This window comes from Arachis hypogaea, chromosome 12 (assembly GCF_003086295.3).
Source record: "Arachis hypogaea cultivar Tifrunner chromosome 12, arahy.Tifrunner.gnm2.J5K5, whole genome shotgun sequence".
NCBI classification, from domain to species: Eukaryota; Viridiplantae; Streptophyta; class Magnoliopsida; order Fabales; family Fabaceae; genus Arachis; species Arachis hypogaea.
In genome coordinates this window covers 94,554,237-94,569,567 of record NC_092047.1, presented here as the reverse complement: position 1 = coordinate 94,569,567, position 15,331 = coordinate 94,554,237, and the positions used below count along the sequence as shown (strand labels likewise).

Genomic DNA, 15,331 nt, shown 5'->3' with positions numbered 1-15,331 from the left:
GTATAAGTAGGACTTTTTACTATTGTATTTACATCTTTTGGGATCATCTCTGGACGTTTAGTTCTTAGATCATGTACGCTGGCCATTCGGCCATGCCTGGACCTTATTCTTATGTATTTTCAACGATAGAGTTTCTACACACCATAGATTAAGGTGTGGAGCTCTACTGTTCCTCATGAATTAATGCAAAGTACTATTATTTTTCTATTCAACTCAAGCCTATTTCTTCTTTAAGATATTCATTCGCACACAAGAACATGATGAATGTGATGATTATGTGACGCTCATCACTATTCTCACCTATGAACGCGTACCTGACAACCACTTCCGTTCTACATGCAAACAAGCTTGAATGTGTATCTCTTAGCCTTCTGATCTACGATCAGAGTCTTCGTTGTATAGGCTAGCATTATTGGTGGCCATTCTTGAGATCTGAAAAGTCTAAACCTTGTCTGTGGTATTCCGAGTAGGATCTGGGAAGGGATGGTTGTGACGAGCTTCAAACTCGCGAGTGCTGGGCGTAGTGATAGATGCAAAAGGATTACTGAATCCTATTCCAGTATGATCGAGAACCTACAGATGATTAGCCATGTGGTGACAGCGCATTTTGGACCATTTTCACTGAGAGGACGGGATGTAGCCATTGACAACAGTGATGCCCTACATAAAGCTTGCCATGGAAAGGAGTAGGAATGATTGGATGAAGACAGCAGGAAGCAGAGGTTCAGGAGGAACAAAAGCATCTCTATACGCTTATCTGAAATTCTCACCAATGAATTACATAAGTATTTCTATCCTATTTTACGTTTTATTTATCTTTTAATTATGAAAACTCTATAACCATTTGAATTAGCCTGATTGAGATTTACAAGGTGACCATAGCTTGCTTCAAGCCGACAATCTCCGTGGGATCGACCCTTACTCACGTAAGGTTTATTACTTGGACGACCCAGTGCACTTGCTGGTTAGTTGTGCGAAATTGTGACAAAGAACTAAAATTATGAACGTGCATATTAAGTTTTTGACGCCGTTACTAAGGAATGAATGATCACGATTTTGCGCACCAAGTTTTTGGCGCCGTTGCCGGGGATTGTTCGAGTTTGGACAACTGACGGTTCATCTTGTTGCTCAGATTAGGTAATTTTATTTTAATTTTAAGCTTTTTATTTTTATTCTTTTCGAAAAAAAATATTTAATAAAAATAAATTATTCTATGTTCTTCAGAATTTTTAAGAATGAATTCTAGAGTTTCTTCATGATTTGTTGAAGCCTGGCTGGCTGTCAAGCCATGTCTAAATTTTTGGACTGAGGCTTCCATCTATCATGGCAAGAGCCCTTGGACTCTCATCTAATCAGCTGTTATATGCCTGATTTGTATCTGCTGAAACTTGGCTGGCCATTGGCCATGTCTAGTGTTTTGGACCGGAGCTTTCACTGAAAGCTTGGCTGGCTAGTGAGCCATGTCTAATTCTTGGACCGAAGCTTTAGACTAACATTGCATGATTCCTGGAATTCTCATTCAAAATTTTGAAATCCTTAATTTTCTTTTTTCAATTAATTTTTGAAAAAAAAATACAAAAAAATTTTAATAAAATCATAAAACCAAAAATAATTTGATGTTTCTTGCTTGAATCTAGTGTCAAGTCATAAGTTTGGTGTCAATTGCATGTTTATCTCTTTCTTGCATTTTTCGAAAATTCATGCATTGCATTCTTCATGATCTTCAAGTTGTTCTTGATGATTTTCATGTTTTGTGTCTTTTCTTGTTTTTCATATGCATTCTTGAATTATTAGTGCCTATAGTTTAAAAATTTTAAGTTTGGTGTCTTGCATGTTTTTCTTTTCTTAAAAATTTTCAAAAACATGTTCTTGATGTTCATCTTGACATTCAAAGTGTTCTTGGTGTTCATCTGACATTCAAGGTGTTCTTGCACGCATTTTTATTTTGATCTTAAATTTTTATGTGTGTTTCATTTTTGTTGTTTAATAGAAAAAGAGAAAAACATAAAAATGATATCTTTCCTTTTTTCTCTCTCCTCATTAAAAATTCAAAAATAAAAAAATATCTTTTCCTTATTTTCTCATAAATTTTCGAAAATTTGAGTTGACTTTTTCAAACTTTTTTAAAATTTAGTTGTTTCTTATGAGTCAAATCAAATTTTTAATTTAAAAATTCTATCTTTTTCAAATCTTCTTCAAAAATCAAATCTTTTTCATTTTTCTTTCATAATTTCAAAATTTTTAAAATTTATTTTCAAAATCTTTTTCTTATTCCATATTTCCAAAATTAATGCTAACAATTAATGTGATTGATTCAAAAATTTTAAGTTGTTACTTGCCTAGTAAGAAAGGTTCAATCTTTAAATTTTTAAATCATATCTTTTTGTTTCTTGTTAGTCAAGTAATCAACTTTAATTTTCAAAATCAAATCTTTTTAAATTTCTTTTTCAAATCTTTTTCAAAATAAGTTTCAATCACATCTTTTTCAAAATCAATTTCAAAATCTCTTCTAACCTCTTATCTTTTCAAAAATTGATTTTCAAATCTTTTTCAATTAATCTTATCTTTTTGTTTAATTCTTATCTTTTTCAAAACTACCTAAATAATTCTCTCTCTCTGAATTTCGAGAATCACCTTCCTCTTTTTCAAAATTCCTTTTTAATTAACTAATTGTTTTAAATTTTAATTTAATTTCATTTCATTTTTCTTTTTTTTTAATTTTTTTATTTTAACTTTAATTTTAAATTAAAAACAAAAATATTTTTCTTTTCTTTTCAATTATTTTTGAAAATTTTTCTCTCTCATCTCCTTCTAATTATTTATTTATTTACTAACACTTCTCTTCATCTCAAAATTCGAACCCTCTCTTCCTCTTGGTGTTCGAATTTCTCTTCTTTTATTCTTTTCTTCTTCTACTCACATAAAGGAATCTCTATACTGTGACATAGAGGATTCCATATTTCCTTTTCTGTTTTCTTCTTTTTCATATGAGCAGGAACAAGGATAAGAACATTCTTGTTGAGGTTGATCCTGAACCTAAAAGGACTCTGAAGAGGAAGCTAAGGGAAGCTAAAGCACAACTCTCTGGAGAAAATCTGACAGAAATTTTTGAAAAAGAAGAAGACATGGCCGAAAATAATAACAATGCAAGGAAGATGCTTGGTGACTTTACTGCACCAAATTCCAATTTACATGGAAGAAGCATCTCAATCCCTGCCATTGGAGCAAACAATTTTGAGCTAAAGCCTCAATTAGTTTCTCTGATGCAACAGAACTGCAAGTTTCATGGACTTCCATCAGAAGATCCTTTTCAGTTCTTAACTGAATTCTTGCAGATCTGTGATACTGTTAAGACCAATGGGGTTGATTCCGAGGTCTACAGGCTTATGCTTTTCCCGTTTGCTGTAAGAGATAGAGCTAGAATATGGTTGGACTCTCAACCTAAAGATAGCTTGAACTCTTGGGATAAGCTAGTCACGGCTTTCTTAGCCAAGTTCTTTACTCCTCAAAAGCTTAGCAAGCTTAGAGTGGATGTTCAAACCTTCAGACAAAAAGAAGGTGAATTCCTCTATGAAGCTTGGGAGAGATACAAATAACTGACCAAAAAGTGTCCTTCTGACATGCTTTCAGAATGGACCATCCTGGATATATTCTATGATGGTCTGTCTGAATTATCAAAGATGTCATTGGACCATTCTGCAGGTGGATCCATTCACCTAAAGAAAATGCCTGCAGAAGCTCAGGAACTCATTGACATGGTTGCAAATAACCAGTTCATATACACTTCTGAAAGGAATCCTGTGAGTAATGGGACGCCTCAGAGGAAGGGAGTTCTTGAAATTGATGCTCTGAATGCCATATTGGCTCATAACAAAATATTGACTCAGCAAGTCAATATGATTTCTCGGAGTCTGAATGGATTGCAAGCTGCATCCAACAGTACTGAAGAGGCATCTTCTGAAGAAGAAGCTTATGATCCTGAGAACCCTGCAATAGCAGAGATGAATTACATGGGGGAACCCTATGGAAATACCTATAATCTCTCATAGAGAAATCATCCAAATTTCTCATGGAAGGATCAACAAAAGCCTCAACAAGGCTTTAATAATGGTGGAAGAAACAGGTTTAGCAATAGCAAGCCTTTTCCATCATCTACTCAGCAACAGACAGAGAATTCTGAGCAGAATCCATCTAGCTTAGCAAATATAGTCTCTGATCTATCTACAGCCACTTTAAGTTTCATGAATGAAACAAGGTCCTCCATTAGAAATTTGGAGGCACAAGTGGGCTAGCTGAGTAAAAGAGTCACTGAAACCCCTCCTAGTACTCCCCCAAGCAATACAGAAGAGAATCCAAAAGAGAGTGCAAGGCCATTACCTTACTTGGTGTGGCCAAACCCAAAGAGGAGGAGAAGGACGTGAATCCTAGTGAGGAAGATCTCCTGGGACGTTCAGTGACCAATAAGGAGTTTCCCTTTGAGGAACCAAAGGAATCTGAGGCTCATCTAGAGACCATAGAGATTCCATTGAACCTCCTTTTACCATTTATGAGCTCTGATGACTATTCATCTTCTGAAGAAGATGAAGACATTGCCGAAGAGCAAGTTGCTCAATATATAGGAGCAATCATGAAGCTGAATGCCAAATTTTTTGGTAATGAGACTTGGGAGGATGAACCTCCATTGCTCATCAAGGAACTAAATACCTTGGTTCAGAAAACTCTACCTCAAAAGAAATAGGATCCTGGTAAATTCCTAATTCCCTGTAACATAGGCACCATGACCTTTGAGAAGGCTCTGTGTGACCTGGGGTCAGGAATTATCTTAATGCCACTCTCTGTAATGGAGAAACTCGGGATCTTTGAGGTGCAAGCTGCCAAAATCTCATTAGAGATGGTAGACAACTCAAGAAAATAGGCTTATGGACAAGTAGAGGACGTGTTAGTAAAGGTTGAAGGCCTTTACATCCCTGTTGATTTCATAATCCTAGACACTGAGAAGGATGAGGATGAATCCATCATCCTTAGAAGACCCTTCCTAGCCACAGCAAGAGCTGTGATTGATGTGGACAGAGAAGAATTGGTCCTTCAACTGAATGAGGACAACCTTGTGTTTAAAACTCTAGGATCTCCTTCTGTAACCATGGAGAGTAAGCATGAAAAGCTTCTCTCACTGCAGAGTCAACCAAAGCCCCCACAGTCAAACTCTAAGTTTGGTGTTGGGAGGCCACAACCAAACTCTAAGTTTGGTGTTGAACCCCCACATTCAAACTCTAAGTTTGGTGTTGGGAGGTTCTAACAATGCTCTGAACATCTGTAAGGCTCCATGAGAGCTCACTGTCAAGCTATTGACATTAAAGAAGCGCTTGTTGAGAGGCAACCCAATGTTATTTAATTATATCTATTTTATTTTATTGTTATTTTATGTTTTTTTTAGGTTGATGATCATGTGGAGTCACAAAAACTACTGAAAAATTAAAAACAGAATGAAAAACAGCTTTAAAAACAGCTCACTCTGGAGGAAGAACTTACTGGCATTTAAACGCCAGTAAGAAGCATCAAACTGGCGTTTAACGCCAGAAAGAAGCATCAAGCTGGCGTTAAACGCCAGAAACAAGCACCAGACTGGCATTTAACGCTAGAACAGAGCATGGAAGTGGCGTTAAATGCCAGAAGTAGGCTACATTTGGGCGTTTAACGCCAAAAACAAGCAGCAAGCTGGCGTTTAATGCCAGACATGCATGCTAAGGGCGTTTTACACGCCTAATTGGAGCAGGGATGTTAAGTCCTTGACCCCACTGGATCTGTGGACCCACAGGATCCCCACCTTTTCTTCTCTCCTCTTCACACCTTTTCATAACTCTCTTCCACAAATACCCCTCACCAATCACCTCAATCACTCTTCCCCATCACCTCTTCACCACTCACATCCATCCTCTCTTCCCCAAAAACCCTACCTACCTCCAAAATTCAAACTCTTTTCCCTCCCAAACCCAACCCTAATGGCCGAACCCTAAACCTCCCCCCACTCCTATATAAACCCTTCATTCCTTCTTCATTTTCACACAACACAACTCTTTCTTCTTACCCTTGGCCGAATACACGCCTCTCTCCCTCTCCTCCATTTTTCTTCTTTTTCTCCTTCTTTCTCTCTTCTTTTGCTCGGGAACGAGCAAACATTTTAAGTTTGGTATGGTAAAAGCATTGCTTTTTGTTTTTCCATAACCATTAATGGCACCTAAGGCCAGAGAAACCTCAAGAAAGAGGAAAAGGAAGGCAATTGCTTCCACCTCTGAGTCATGGGAGATGGAGAGATTCATCTCAAAGGTCCATCAAGACCACTTCTATGAAGTTGTGGCCAAGAAGAAAGTGATCCCTGAGGTTCCTTTCAAGCTCAAAAAGAATGAGTATCCGGAGATCCGACATGAGATCCGAAGAAGAGGTTGGGAAGTTCTCACCAACCCCATTCAAAAAGTCGGGATCTTAATGGTTCAAGAATTCTATGCAAACGCATGGATCACTAGGAACCATGATCAAAGTGTGAACCCGAATCCAAAGAATTGGCTTACAATGGTTCGGGGGAATTACTTAGATTTCAGTCCGGAAAATGTAAGGTTGGCGTTCAACTTGCCAATGATGCAAGAAAACGCACGCCCCTACACTAGAAGGGTCAACTTTGATCAAAGGTTGAACCAAGTCCTCATGGACATATGTGTGGAAGGAGCTCAACGAAAAGTTGACTCAAGAGGCAAGCCGGTTCAATTGAGAAGACTGGACCTTAAGCCTGTAGCTAGAGGATGGTTAGAGTTCATTCAACGCTCAATCATTCCTACTAGCAACCGGTCTGAAGTTACTATAGACCGGGCCATCATGATCCATAGTATCATGATTGGGGAGGAAGTGGAAGTCCATGAGATTATACCTCAAGAACTTTATAAGGTGGCTGACAAGTCTTCCACTTTGGCAAGGTTAGCCTTTCCTCACCTCATTTGTCACCTCTGCAATTCGGATGGAATTGACATAGAGAGAGACATCCTCATTGAAGAGGACAAGCCCATCACTAAGAAAAGAATGGAGCAAACAAGAGATCATGGACCCCAACAAGAGCATGAGGAAATTCCTCACCATAAAATCCCTGAGATACCTTAGGGGATGCACTTTCCTCCACAAAACTATTGGGAGCAAATCAACACCTCCCTAGGAGAATTAAGTTCTAACATGGGACAACTAAGGGTGGAACACCAAGAGCACTCCATCATTCTCCATGAGATTAGAGAAGATCAAAGAGCTATGAGGGAGGAGCAACAAAGACAAGGAAGAGACATAGAGGAGCTCAAGAGCACCATTGGTTCTTCAAGAAGAGGAAGACGCCACCCTCACTAAGGTGGACCCGTTCCTTAATCTCTTTGTTCTTATTTTCCTATTTTTTGTTTACTATGCTTTATGTTTATGTTTGTGTCTTATTACATGATCATTAGTATTTAAGTGTCTATGCCTTAAAGTTATGAATGTCCTATGAATTCATCACCTCTCTTAAAAGAAAAATGTTTTAATTACAAAAGGACAAGAAGTACATGATTTCGAATTCATCCTTGAAACTAGTTTAATTATTTTGATGTGGTGACAATACTTTCTGTTCTTTGAATGAATGCTTGAACAGTGCATATGTCTTTTGAAATTGTTGTTTATGAATGTTAAATATGTTGGATCTTGAAAGAATGATAAAAAGGAGACATATTATTTGATAATCTGAAAAATCATAAAAATGATTCTTGAAGCAAGAAAAAGCAGTGAATACAAAAGCTTGCGAAAAAAAATGGCGAAAAAAAAGAAAAGAAAAAGAAAAAGAAAAAGCAAGCAGAAAAAGCCAAAAGCTCTATAAACCAAAAGGCAAGAGCAAAAAGCCAATAACCGTTAAAACCAAAAGGCAAGGATAAAAAGGATCCAAGGCTTTAAGCATTAATGGATAGGAGGGCCTAAAGGAATAAAATCCTGGCCTAAGCGGCTAAACCAAGCTGTCCCTAACCATGTGCTTGTGGCGTTAAGGTGTCAAGTGAAAACTTGAGACTGAGCAGTTAAAGTCGAGGTCCAAAGCAAAAAGAAGAGTGTGCTTAAGAACCCTGGACACCTCTAATTGGGGACTCTAGCAAAGCTAAGTCACAATCTGAAAAGGTTCACCCAGTTATGTGTCTGTGGCATTTATGTATCCGGTGGTAATACTGGAAAACAAAGTGCTTAGGGCCACGGCCAAGACTCATAAAGTAGCTGTGTTCAAGAATCAACATACTGAACTAGGAGAATGAATAATACTATCTGAATTCTGAGTTCCTATAGATGCCAATCATTCTGAACTTCAAGGGATAAAGTGAGATGCCAAAACTATTCAAGAGGCAAAAAGCTACTAGTTCCGCTCATCTGATTGGAGCTAAGTTTCATTGATATTTTGGAATTTATAGTATATTCTCTTCTTTTTATCCTATTTGATTTTCAGTTGCTTGGGGACAAGCAACAATTTAAGTTTGGTGTTGTGATGAGTGATGAGCGGATAATTTATACGCTTTTTGGCATTGTTTTTACATAGTTTTCAGTATGATTTAGTTATTTTTTAATATATTTTTATTAGTTTTTAAATAAAAATCACATTTCTGGACTTTACTATGAGTTTTTGTGTTTTTCTGTGATTTCAGGTAATTTCTGGCTGAAATTGAGGGACTTGAGCAAAAATCAGATTCAGAGGTTGAAGAAGGACTGCAGATGCTGTTGGATTCTGACCTCCCTGCACTCAAAGTGTATTTTCTAGAGCTAAAAGAGCCCAAATGGCGTACTCTTAATTACGTTGTAAAGTAGACATCTAGGGTTTTCCAGCAATATATAATAGTCCATACTTTGCCCGAGTTTAGATGACGCAAACTGGCGTTCAACGCGAGCTCCCTGCCTTATTCTGGAGTTAAACGCCAGAAACAGGTTGCAAAGCAGAGTTAAATGCCAGAAACAGGTTACAAACTGGTGTTCAACTCCAAGGAAGACCTCTACACGTGAAAGCTTCAATGCTCAACCCAAGCACACACCAAGTGGGCCCGGAAGTGGATTTCTGCATCATTTACTCATTTCTGTAAACCCTAGTAACTAGTTTAGTATAAGTAGGACTTTTTACTATTGTATTTACATCTTTTGGGATCATCTCTGGACATTTAGTTCTTAGATCATGGAGGCTGGCCATTCGGCCATGCCTGGACCTTATTCTTATGTATTTTCAACGGTAGAGTTTCTACACACCATAGATTAAGGTGTGGAGCTCTACTGTTCCTCATGAATTAATGCAAAGTACTATTGTTTTTCTATTCAACTCAAGCTTATTTCTTCTCTAAGATATTCATTCGCACACAAGAACATGATGAATGTGATGATTATGTGACACTCATCACTATTCTCACCTATGAACACGTGCCTGACAACCACTTTCGTTCTACATGAAAACAAGCTTGAATGTGTATCTCTTAGCCTTCTGATCTACGATCAGAGTCTTCGTGGTATAGGCTAGCATTATTGGCGGCCATTCTTGAGATCCAAAAAGTCTAAACCTTGTCTGTGGTATTCCGAGTAGGATCTGGGAAGGGATGGTTGTGACGAGCTTCAAACTCACGAGTGCTAGGCGTAGTGACAGACGCAAAAGGATTACTGAATCCTATTCCAGTATGATCGAGAACCTACAGATGATTAGCCGTGCGATGACAGCGCATTTTGGACCATTTTCACTGAGAGGACGGGATGTAGCCATTGACAACAGTGATGCCCTACATAAAGCTTGCCATGGAAAGGAGTAGGAATGATTGGTTGAAGACAGTAGGAAACAGAGGTTCAGGAGGAACAAAAGCATCTCTATACGCTTATCTGAAATTCTCACCTATGAATTACATAAGTATTTCTATCCTATTTTACGTTTTATTTATCTTTTAATTATGAAAACTCTATAACCATTTGAATTAGCCTGACTAAGATTTACAAGGTGACCATAGCTTGCTTCAAGCTGACAATCTCCGTGGGATCGACCCTTACTCACGTAAGGTATATTACTTGGACGACCTAGTGCACTTGCTGGTTAGTTGTGCGAAGTTGTGACAAAGAACTAAAATTATGAACGTGCGTATTAAGTTTTTGACGTCGTTACCAAGGAATGAACGATCACGATTTTGCGCACCAGAAATCATATTGACTTGCTGAGTCAATATTTTGTTCTGAGCCAATATGGCATTCAGAGTATCAATCTCAAGAACTCCTTTCTTCTAAGTTGTCCCATTGTTCACAGGATTTCTTTCAGAAGTGTACATGAATTGATTATTTGCAACCATTTCAATGAGTTCTTGGGCTTCTTCAGGCATCTTCTTCAGATGAAGAGATCCACAAGCAGAGTTGTCCAATGACATCTTGGACAGTTCAGACAGACCATCATAGAATATGCATATGATGCTCCATTCTGAAAGCATGCCAGAAGGACACCTTCTGATCAATTGCTTGTATCTTTCCCAAGCTTCATAGAGGGATTCGCCTTCCTTCTGTCTGAAGGTTTGGACTTCCACTCTAAGCTTACTCAATTTTTGAGGTGGAAAGAACTTTGCCAAGAAGGCATTGACCAGCTTTTCCCAAGAGTTCAGACTTTCTTTAGGTTGTGAGTCCAACCATGTCCTAGCTCTGTCTCTTACTGCAAAGGGGAAAAGCATAAGTTTGTAGACCTCAGGGTCAACCCCATTGGCCTTGACAGTGTCATAGATTTGCAAGAATTCAGCTAGAAATTGATGAGGATCTTCCAATGGAAGTCCATGATACTTGCAATTCTGCTGCATCAGAGAAACTAATTGAGGCTTAAGCTCAAAGTTGTTTGCTCCAATTGCAGGAATTGAGATGCTCCTTCCACAGAAGTCAGAAGAGGGTGCAGTAAAGTCACCAAGCATCTTCCTTGTATTGTTGGCATTGTTGTTATTTTTGGCTACCATGTCTTCTTCCTTTTCGAAAATTTCTGTCAGTTTCTCTCCAGAGAGTTGTGCTTTAGCTTCTCTTAGCTTCCTCTTCAAGGTCCTTTCAGGTTCAGGATTAGCTTCAACAAGAATACATTTATCTTTGTTCCTGCTCATATGAAAGAGAAGAGAACAAGAAAGTATGGAATCCTCTATGTCATAGTATAGAGATTCCTTGAGGTGTCAGAGGAAAATAGGAACAGAGGGATAAGGTAGGTAGGTAGAATTCGAACATATGAAGAAGGAGAGATAGTCCGAATTACTAATTGAGGAGGAGTGTAGTCCTTAAATAGAAAAAGGTGAGGACGGAGAAGAATTTTCGAAAACAAAATAAAAAATTTAAATTAATTAAAAGGAATTTTGAAAAAGTGGTTGATGGTTTTCGAAAATTAAAAGTGAGAAAGTGATTAAGTGATTTTGAAAAAGATTTTGAAATTAGCAATCAAAAAGATATGATTGAAAATTATTTTGAAAAAGATGTGATTGAGAAGGTATGATTGAAAAACAATTTGAAAAGATTTTAAATTAATGATATGATTGGAAATTAATTACTTGGCTAACAAGAAATTTAAAAGATATGATTCTAAAATTCAAATATTGAATCTTTCTTAATAAGCAAGTAACAACTTGAAATTTTTGAATCAAATCATTAATTACAGCAAGGATTTTCGAAAATATTGAAAAATAATTTAAAAGATTTGATTTTGAAAAAGATATGATTGATAAGATTTGATTTTGAAAAATAAAATCTCCCCTCCTGTGCCATCCTGGCGTTAAACGCCCAGAATTGTATCCATTCTGGCGTTTAACGCCCAAAATACTACCCTTCTGGGTGTTTAACGCCCGGCCAGGCACCCTGGCTGGTGTTTAAACGCCAGTTTTCCTTCCTCACTGGGTGTTTTGAACGCCCAGCTTTTTCTCTGTAATTCCTCTGCTGTATATTCTGAATCTTCAATTCTCTGTATTATTAACTTGAAAAGACATAATTTTGAAAATTTTTAAATTTTTAATGATGAGAGATAAAAACAACAGAATGAAACTAAACATGGAAAATCAATATCAAAACAAATAATGCATACAAGACACCAAACTTAGAAGTTTGCATACTAGGGACAATAACAATTTGAAAATGCATATGAAAAACAACAAAAGATACCAAACAGGAGAGTTTAAAGATCAGAACAAAGGAAATCATCAAGAACAACTTGAAGATCAACAAAGAACATCATGCATAAAATTTCAAAAAATGCAAGAAAAGGAAAAACATGCAATTGACACCAAACTTAAAATTTGACACTAGACTCAAACGAGAAACACAAAATATTTTTGGTTTTATGGTTTTATAAAATTTTTTGTATTTTTCGAAAATTATTTGGAAAAAGAAAATAAAGAATTCAAAATTCTTAATGAGAATTCCATGAATCATGTAATGTTAGTTTAAAACTCCGGTCCAGGAATTAGACATGGCTTACTAGCCAGGCAAGCTTTCAGTGAAAGCTTCGGTCCAAAACACTAGACATGGCCAATGGCCAGCCAAGCTTTAGCAGATCATTACATTCAACAGCAAGTTTGATAGAAATCAACAAGCTCTTGTGATGATAAGTTGAAACCTCGGTCCAAAAGATTAGACATGGCTTCACAGCTAGCCAGACTTCAACAGATCATCAAGAAACTCTGGAATTCATTCTTAAAAATTCTGAAGAACAAAATAAAATAAATTTTTTTTTGAATTTTTCGAAAATAAAAATAAGATAAAGTTACCTAATCTGAGCAACAAGATGAACCGTCAGTTGTCCAAACTCGAACAATCCCCAGCAACGGCGCCAAAAACTTGGTACACAGAATCGTGATCGCACACTTTTCACACAACTCCGTGCAGCTGACCAGCAAGTGCACTGGGTCGTCCAAGTAATACCTTACGTGAGTAAGGGTCGATCCCACGGAGATTGTCGGCTTGAAGCAAGCTATGGTCATCCTTGTAAATTTCAGTCAGGCAGATTCAAATGCTTATGGGATTTTGATAATTGAAATATAATTAAAATAGAAAATAAGATAGAAGCACTTATGTAAGTCATTGGTGGAATTTCAGATAAGCGTATGAAGATGCTTTGTTCCTTCTGAACCTCTGCTTTCCTATTGCCTTCATCCAATCATTCATACTCCCTTCCATGGCAAGCTATATGTTGGGGGATTACCGTTGTCAATGGCTACCGTCCGTCCTCTCAGTGAAAATGGTCCAAATGCGCTGTCACCCCACGGCTAATCATCTGTCAGTTCTCACTCATGCTGGAATAGGATCCATTGATCCTTTTGTGTCTGTCACTACGCCCAACAGTCGCGAGTTTGAAGCTCGTCACAGTCATCCCATCCCAGATCCTATTCGGAATACCACAGACAAGGTTTAGACTTTCCGGATCTCAAGAATGGCCGCCAATAATTCTAGCCTATACCACAAAGGTTCTAATCTTATATTAGAAACCCAAGAGATATGCACTCAAGCTATTGCAGATAGAACGGAGGTGGTTGTCAGGCACGCGTTCATAGGTGAGAATGATGATGAGTGTCACGGATCATCACATTCATCATGTTGAAGTGCGAGTGAATATCTTAGAATAAGAATAAGCTTGAATTGAATAGAAAATAGTAGTACTTTGTATTACTTCATGAGGAACAGCAGAGCTCCACACCTTAATCTTTGGGGTGTAGAAACTCCACCGTTGAAAATACATAAGTGAAAATAGGGTAGACATGGCTGAGTGGCCAGCCTCCCATGGAGGTCTCAGAACATAAAAACTACATAATATGTTCTAGAGATGATCCAAAGATCAAAGATGATCAAAAGATGAAAAATACAATAGTGAAAGGTCCTATTTATAATGAACTAGTAGCCTAGGGTTTACAGAAATAAGTAATTAATGCAGAAATCCACTTCTGGGCCCACTTGGTGTGTGATTGGGCTGAGCATTGAATCTTTCACATGTAGAGACTTTTCTTAGAGTCAAACGCTAGCTCTGGTACCAGTTTGGGCGTTTAACTCCAGCTTTTATGCCAGTTCTGGCGTTTAACGCCAGAATAGGGTAGAAAGTTGGCGTTTAAACGCCAGTTTGTATTATCAAAACTCGAGCAAAGTATGAACTATTATATATTGCTGGAAAGCCCAGGATGTCTACTTTCCAACGCATTTGAGAACGCGTCAATTGGGCTTCTGTAGCTCCATAAAATCCATTTCGAGTGCAGGGAGGTCAGAATTCAACAGCATCTGCAGTCCTTATTTAGCCTCTGAATCAGATTTTTGCTCAGGTCCCTCAATTTCAGCCAAAAAATACCTAAAATCAGAGAAAAACATACAAACTTATAGTAAAGTCCAGAAATATGAATTTTGCATAAAAACTAATAAAAATATATTAAAAAGTAGCTAAATCATACTAAAAACTACCTAAAAACAATGCCAAAAAGCGTATAAATTATCCGCTCATCACATATGCAGACCCAGATTTTTGGTGAGCTCCCGCATCACTAGGAAGTGACATATAGAGAATCTAAAAAGGTCAAAGATAAAAGGATCATGTGACATTCAAAAGGAACTTAACATTGAAAATCTAAACAGAAGAAGTACCAGAGGAAAGGAGGTCAAAATATGAGAAGCTATTGTCAATAGGTTTAGGCTGACTAACAATGAGTAGTCTGGATAGGCTGAAGGAATTCTGTTTCAACATGAATTGGCTGATCCACTTATCGATCAGAAGGATTATCGATATCAGCAACTCGAGAGGAAGTCCCTTTTCTAGGATTGCTTTGACTGCAATATAGTCGAAAAAGATAAAAATTGCAAGAACATGGTGAAAATAGTTGTGACAAACATCATTAAGTATATACCTTTGAGGTTGCAGGTCAGACCTTTTGAAGCTTTGATGGTTCAGCTCCCGTCAGAATATTAATAGGACCACGCTTTTTTTAGGAAAGTGTTGCGTCGCTTGACCTTCCTTTGCTCTGACCTCCCCATTATTTTCCATTGTTTGGTCTTTGTCTTAGTTGATGCGTCCTCATCAGTATTCCAGTTTTTCTCAACTAGTTGTAGGTCAGCAACAACTTTAGTGATGACTGTCTGTCGAGTAACTAAAAAAAAATCAAAAGGTAAGGTGAGTTGAGTATTAGAATAATGCCTAAATAATTACGAAGTGCTTGAAGAGAAATTAAGGATTTCTTCTATATACTCACCTTTGGTTTTCTTCGATGCTATCTGCGTAGTAAGAAAAACCATATTTGAGAGGGCTTGACCACCATTCATGAATTCCGGGAGTCAACAAGAAACAAAGATTGAT

General features: G+C 37.5%; 2 non-coding genes across 2 annotated transcripts; one reads left to right on the top strand and one right to left on the bottom strand.

The window, feature by feature from the left end:
- Positions 1-3,518: 3,518 nt before the first annotated feature.
- On the bottom strand, positions 3,519-3,626 carry LOC112731449 (small nucleolar RNA R71). Its single transcript, XR_003167225.1, has one exon. It is a non-coding gene; the product is annotated as a small nucleolar RNA R71 (small nucleolar RNA).
- A 6,853-nt stretch (positions 3,627-10,479) lies between these two features.
- Positions 10,480-10,583, top strand: LOC112731380 (small nucleolar RNA R71). Its single transcript, XR_003167160.1, has one exon. It is a non-coding gene; the product is annotated as a small nucleolar RNA R71 (small nucleolar RNA).
- Positions 10,584-15,331: the final 4,748 nt, after the last annotated feature.